Consider the following 8170-nt stretch of genomic DNA (forward strand, 5'->3'; position numbering starts at 1 on the left):
CGTATGATTTATCAGGGTAAAGCCACCCATCTTGAACGAACTTGTGGAGAATATTGAAATTCTCTTGGTGCTTCTGTCATAACTAAGTAATTATTAGTTTCAAACTTTGCATTAATTGTATGAATTGTTTTTGAATATTTTTCAATTATTTTGTAAACATTTTCCTGCACTCTATTTGTGTTTAATATACTAATTGTGGATCCAGTATTTAACAAAAGTAAATTTACAATCTTCAATTGTTCCTTCTATTAAAATTTTTCTTTCATCCGAGGCTACTGGGTAAAAAATCTTTAGGGATTTCACTTGTTGTACTTTTATTATCCTCATCAATTATATTATCAACACTCATTGCCTCTGGGGATTCTGTCTAACATTTTGACTTTCATTTTTATTGTAATTATTATTTGGATATTGATGTGGATTATTGTTAGTATTCTGATTTTGTTGATTATTGTTATAGTTATGATTGTATTGTGGATTAGTATTGTTATTCCTATTTTGTTGTTGATTGTTATATTGTCTCCTAGTATTTTGACTTTTTGGAAAATTGCCATTATTATTGTTGTTTTATTATTATTATTGTTGTTATTATTATTATTATTGTTGTTATTATTATTATTTCTTTGATCAATATTGTTACCTGAGTCATTCTCGGTATTTTTACGAATTAACAATCTTTGATTTAAATTTCCAAAATTTAGACCGATATATTTAGCAATTTCATTTCTAACCATTTGCACTGTTGTTAATGGCATTAGCGAGACTGCCATGGAGCCTGCAGCTAATTTTTTTATTCGTTGAATCAATAGTGAACTTAATATATTTACTAAGCTTTCATTATTTTCAAATACAGCAAAGTCTGTTATTTCTTCCACTATGTACCTTACCTTAATATCTAAATCTTTAATAGATGTCACTCTGAGATTGTTGATCTTCCTAGTCAAACCTATTTGGTCCGTTCTTGGCCGGTAATGATGTCGCAATTTCTCCTTACATTCCTCCCACGTTGTCGGTGTATTGATGGTGAGAACTGTTCTTGCCTGTCCTTGAATCTTCGTGTTGAATATAACGCTGAAAACCTGATCCGCATCATCTGCATATTCCTGCATAATCTGGTCCACTGAAGCAATGAATCCATGGAGAGTACCATCTTGTCCAGTAAATGTTGGAAGATATCGAGTTTCCTTTTCAATCTGGTTTCTAGCTCTTGTTCTTAAGTTCGCATTTGGTAGTTGCATTTGTTGAACAACAATTTGAGTGAGAGCCTGAATGCAATTCTGCATTTCGTTTATATTTTCGTTTTCCATTTTAAAGTTTATATATTTTTTTTTTAGATTTGTTAGTTTAGTTGCACAATTATGACTTTGTCCCTTTTATGACACTATTGTTTTACACTTTTTCACTTTTGGCGATAATTGTTATGCCTTTTCAGCTAAGTTCAAATATCACTTCTTAGTGTGTGTTTTGTTTTTGTTTTAACTTTTTCACTTTCGATAACACTTGTTATGCCTTTTCAGCTAGTTCAAATGTTACTTCTTAGTGTGTTATTAATTTATCCGTCCGTTCAGACTGGCTGCGCCAGTTATATATGTTTGACATATATATACATGAGTTGTATTTCAATAAATAAGAATGTACACAGTGTCGTAGATTTGAACTGGTTTATTCAGAGAATTGATACAAACTGAAGTTAAGCTGTGCAAGAAGTGCTATTTTATACTTGGATGTTGGCGGCAGCCAAACCGTCTGAGTTGTTTATAATTACGTTAGCATATTCTGACTTTAGAGTGCAAGCTTGGTTGTTTATGTTTACGTTAAAGAAGCTAGCAGTCCCAGTTTGGGTTATTAGTTTATAGTGGAAGCTTGAATGTTTATGTTTACATAATTGACGATCGCAATCCCGATCTAATGGAATGCTTTGTATGTGTTAGTGTTGGGTAAGTGGTAAGTGGTGACAAATGAGATGGGGAAGTGGTAAGTGGTGACAAATGTATAACTCGCGCTTTGCAGCGCTTAGAACTCGCTCCCCTACATTCGTTGGTTGAGCATATCAGTGCGATATCTCGTTTGCTCCCTCGAATTGTGTACTCCCTATTATTGTCCGAGAAAGCTTAGTGGTTAGCTTAGGACAATTTAAAAATAATAATAAATAAAAAAAAAGTAGTTCAAAATAATAATTAAAAAAAAATAATAATAAATTTTTTTTTAATTTTCTTTTCGTTGTTGTTGGAAGCAACAAGATTTATTTTGTTTTTATTTTTATATTTTTTGTCGTTTCCTCTAATAACCTAAATAAAAACAAGTAAGAAAGCTACAGTCGAGTGTACTCGACTGTGAGATACCTGCTACCCATTTTGAATAAAAGAAACATATTTTGCGGTATTTTCTCAAAATATACCGAATATATTGCAAAAATACTAAAAATATACCAAATGGTATATTTGGTATATCGACATAGTACCACATTCAAAATATACCATAGACGGCACAATATACCAGATTGTCAGCCAAAGCAACTAAGACCCCTAGTAAGTAAGCGTTTTTGCCCATACAAAAGTATTTCTTTAATAACTTCGACAATTTTTATCTGATCGCAACCAAATTTTCAGGAATCATAACTACTATAGTAAATATTGTATATACGAAAACTCGCAACTCTAGCTTTAAAATTACGCTTGTTATTCGATTTTTGATTTTCGGGGCGAAAGTGGGCGTGGCAAAAATTTGAAACAAACTTGATCTGCGTGCAAACATAACAAATGCTGTCGAAAAAATTATAGCTCTATCTCTTATAGTCCCTGAGATCTAGGTGTTCATACGGACGGACGGACAGACGGACAGACGGACATGGCTATATCGTCTCGGCTGTTGACGCTGATCAAGAATATATATACTTTATAGGGTCGGAGATGCATCCTTCTACCTGTTACATACATTTCCTCTCGGCACAAAGTTATAATACCCTTCTACCCTATGGGTAGCGGGTATAAAACTATTTTGTTAATTAAATGTTAGATGTATAACAACTGTTTAGTGTTAGTATAAACTGGTAGGATATATGTATTGTGTTAGGAAAAATTAATTAGCGCCATCTGTGAGTGGGGCTTAGCAACATTGCAGAAAGATTTTCGCGATAGATGCATCTTAAGGTAGCGAATGACAAAGAATGGGAATATAAGAATACATCAAAGTTTAATGTCCTATTGACAAGTCATCTTTTATTCATTCGTGATGGGTTTCTCGCAAGTCACTTGTTAATTTTGTCTTGGCAATTGCGCTAACTATAGAAAACCAAAATTATTGTGAAATAAAGTGCGTCGATAGCCAAATAAACGACAAAAGTTAAACATCTAAATAAAAGTGCATAGTGCGGGAAAGTATTTCGTGCAACCCCCATTCCGGCCATCAGCCAACAGTGCAACAAGGCGGAGAGAAGATTTTGAGTTTATATGGTGCCGTCCAATAAGGCAGGGTAAATATTCTTCACCGCAGTTGTAAAAGCTTCATACATTAATTCTCTGATTTTTCTCTAAAAATCAGACGGCACGCAGTGATAAATTTTTCTTTTGGATGTCGTTGGTGTAGGCGTCAAGTTAAGCCACCAAACAAATTTCACCCACGCCGCATCGTCACCCGGCAGCAAAACCTTGCACGAAAGCTTTGGAAGCTTTTGCACGATCGTTTTGAAAGCTACAGCGGATCAGCTGATAGCTGCAAGAGAGGCAAGCTCTGTGATCTGCCAGAAATTAGAGGAGCGATTTGCAGCGATACCTGCGCCGCCGCCACCTTAAAATTCATTGGGAGTTGTCTCTGAGAGGGCTATCAAGGAGATCGCCAACATTACCACGGATGTTGTACATGTGTTAGTGACCGTGCGACCACCTACAAAAGCGGTATATTATACTATGTAACCGTTGTAAATAAATTTCATTAGTTACAATAAGTTGTCCTACATATATCTTGCCCGTAAATACATTTGTTCTCTGTCAAGTTTTGCAATTTTAAATTTAAATTTATTTTTGTTTACCAAAACAATGGAACATCTGGCATAGAAGCTCAGATCACCATGCTAGCATAAAGCTTTTGTCAAGGCTTTAAACTTTTGCTCCACAGCTGAATCAACAACAACAAAACAACACTGGAGAATGATGTAAGTGAGCCTTTCTTATACATAACTTTTTACATATTGTACGCAACAGAGCTTAGTTTCGATTGAATCTGTTGAATGCAAAGTTTATAGTCCGAAAGAAGTTTTTTTGTTTCGCTGGCAGCTTAACTTCGTTGCACCTGATAAACCTTAAGTTTCTTAACGCTGAGTACTTGCGGTGGTCCATTGCCATACTATGATATAGACTCCTAATTAAATAGTTTTATATTTTATAAAAAAACTATCAGAAAATTAGCGATCCACATATAAAAATTGCAAGATGAAATATTCGCTATTTATTCCTATTATTCATATTTATTTTATTTATCTATTTATTTAGTTTTTAAGTATTGTAGTAGGACGTGTGCCTACACACACATACATACATATACTTTAACTCGATGCTCTCTCGGCTATCCGAACTCTCTCTCTCGATATTGGCTCTCTTTATCTTTTCTCTCATTCTATTTCACATTCTATGTATTCTATGTATAACATAATTAAGCTGCGCGGTCAGTCTTGATCGAGCAGCAGAATAAATCGGACGCTAAGCTACAATTCGTGTTGTTTTATTAACTACCACAATTTCAGAAGTGGGATCGGCCATGAAAAAAAAAAACATGAACACGTCTACATTTGACAAATACGCTACGGCCCAGTTAAAAAAGTGGCTAACAGAGCTATGTTTGCCCACGACAGGCAGCAGAGCGAAATTAATAAAACGGTTGTTCGATGTTTCACCAGAGATGTTTAAAAAGTACCAGCAGGAAGCAACGATTTATTAAGTTTGGCCAATATTTTGTCTGGCCAAGAAAAGGAATTGCACAACAACAACGAGCGTCATGATCAGACTCAAAATGTTCGCGAAAATTCTGACAGAGGACCAGGATTTGTTAAACACCATTGAAAAGCTGCAAGAAGAATTACGTTTAAGCAAAGAGGAATTGCGAAATTCGCAGAACAACGTAGCTGCACATCAGATGTATACATCAGAAATAGACAACAACAACGGCGCCACACAGTTTTTGCACGCAGCTGCACAGCGTTCGGCGCCAGAAGTCGCGAATTTGGGCGACAACAACAACGACAGCAACGGGATCGAGACAACAACAACGGTGATATACAGTTTTTGCGCGCAGCTGCACAGCATTCGGTGCCAGAAGTCGCGAATTTGGGCGACAGCAACGACAACAACAACATCAGCAGTTCTGTATTTCAAGCTATGGGCAGCACTGGAAATGTAACGGGCAGTACTGAGAAGAGAAGAATTGAGCTAAACGAAGTAAAATGTGGATCAGCGGTCTCGCTCGCACTCGGAAAGGAAGCTACGCTAGAGTTCGACGGAAAATCATGTGCACGCATTTGGGAGAAGATCGCTTCATCACAAGGCAACATCTGTTAGGAACACAGACTGTTAGGCAACAACTGTTAGGAACATAGATTATTAGGCAACATCTGTTAGGAACACTGATTGTTATGCAACAACTGTTAGGGACATCAACTGTTAGGAACATCAATTGTTAGGCAACAACTGTTAGGAACATAGACTGTCAGGCAACAACTTTAGGAACATAGACTGTCATGCAACAACTGTTAGGAACATAGATTATTATTCAACATCTGTTAGGAGCACAGACTGTTAACGATAACAGAGCGAATAATGAAAACAAACTGTTAGGAAATAACACAACTGTTACGAGGTTGTTATGCTAAACCACAACTGTTACGAGATTGTTATGCTAAATCACAACTATTAGAGGATCAATTTATTAAGGGCGATAGATTAAATGAAAAAAAAAAACTTTTATGGAATTATTAGAAGAAAATAGTTAAGAACAACAAAGATTTATCAAATTAGTAAACTCAGCAACATTCACAAAATTAGATTTGAAAATGGCTACTTCCATGTTTACATGGAAGAAACTTTTCGATGATTTAATCAGGCAAGAATTAAATAATAAGTAAAAATGTATAAAAATATTTTACTGTACGAAATAATAGTAAAAGTATTAGTTAAGATTTATTTTTATTCTTTGTAAAGTCAAGATCAGGAGATCTGGTTCGCAGGATGGCCGAGTTGTAGTAGGACGTGTGCCTACACACACATACATACATATACTTTAACTCGATGCTCTCTCGGCTATCCGAACTCTCTCTCGATATTGGCTCTCTTTATCTTTTCTCTCATTCTATTTCACATTCTATGTATTCTATGTATAACATAATTAAGCTACGCGGTCAGTCTTGATCGAGCAGCAGAATAAATCGGACGCTAAGCTACAATTCGTGTTGTTTTATTAACTACCACAGTATTTATGAAATAGTTATAATTTAGCTATAATATTTCCACATATGTATTTCTGTTGTTTTTCGATCATGTTTTCGTTGATTGATTTATTTGCGGTTTCTTTATGTATTTTATTTTAATTAAATTGTTTATAATGTTTATTATGTGCTAGTTGCTAGTAGAAAATATTCATGAAAATAGTGAGTATGGGTATATTCTAGAGGTTGATCTAGATTACCCTTACTCAATCCCCGATGAACACAATGATCTACCATTCTTTCCTGATAACAACCTACCATCAAGCACTTGCAAAACTCCAAAGTTGATAGCCGATCTCGCTGAAAAGAAGAATTATATCATATACTATAAAACATTAAAACAGTGTATGAGTCATGGCTTGGAATTAAAAAATTCACTCCATCCTTCAATTTAGGCAGAAAGCCTGGCTCAAGAAATATATATGATATAAACACTGAGCATAGGACCAGAGCCAAAAATAATTTTGAAAAGATTTTTTTCAAATTATTGAACAATGCTGTTTATGGGAAAACCATGGAAAACAGTGAAAAAAAATGGATGTACGAATAATAACGGAGTGGGAGTATCCAATTGAAAATAGGAAGTCAGGGCGACCCAAATTATGTACTAGAGATTTAATATCGAAATCTAATTTTCACAGTGCATCAAAGTACAGTGAAACTATGTATGCAATTCAAATGAAGAGGTTACACAACATTTGTGATAAACCAATTTATTTAGGACTTGTAGTGTTTGGGAAAGCACTGAAATTAAATTATATGAATACGGATTCATTCATTTACAAAATAAAAACAAATGATTTTATGCAGATATCCGGAATGATGTGGAGTTAAAGTTTGACACGTCCGAATATCCAGATGAATTGGCAGAGTTGTATAAGACTAAGAAATGTAATAAGAAACGATTGGGTTTCTTTAAGGATGAGTTGCATGGTAAACCAATGACTGAGTTTGTTGGTATACGCTCAAAAATGTATGCGTATAAATGTGAAAATTTCGATAACTCTGGCGAAATATGCATCAAAAAGGGGTAAAGGCATGTTGTTTGAGGGGCATTACATTTTCAAACTATTCAATTACTTTGTATACTGCAAAGCAAGAACGTGGTAGTATGAACATGTTTAGGTCGAGAAGGCATGAAATCAGTACAGTCGAAATAATAAAAAGTACATTAGATAGCAAGGATAACAAGCGAATAATAGAAAAAGATAGGAATTCAACTATAGCAAGAAGCAAAAAGACCACACAATCCCCACGTCGTATAGACCTATAAGCCTACTTTCATGCTTATCTAAACTCTTTGAAAATGCGTTTTGATTCGGATAAACACATACCTAAGACTCCAGGAAGGAATCCCGTCACATCAATTTGGGTTTCGTGAAAAGCACGGAACAATTGAGCAGGTCAACCGGATAACATCAGAAATTCGGAACGCGTTCGAAAAACGAGAGTACTGTACTGCCATATTTTTAGATGTCTCTCAAGCATTTGACAGAGTCTGGCTAGAAGGTCTAATGTACAAGATCAAGACAATGCTCCCCAGCAACACCCATAAGCTTTTAGAGTCTTACCTTTACGACAGAAAATTTGTTGTGAGATGCAACTCTGCTATATCTGATGTTTTCACTGTTGGAGCTGGAGTTCCTCAAGGTAGTGTGCTAGGGCCAACACTATACGTCCTCTACACAGCAGACATCC

Source organism: Drosophila nasuta, unplaced genomic scaffold, assembly GCF_023558535.2.
Source record: "Drosophila nasuta strain 15112-1781.00 unplaced genomic scaffold, ASM2355853v1 ctg34_pilon, whole genome shotgun sequence".
Taxonomy (NCBI): domain Eukaryota; kingdom Metazoa; phylum Arthropoda; class Insecta; order Diptera; family Drosophilidae; genus Drosophila; species Drosophila nasuta.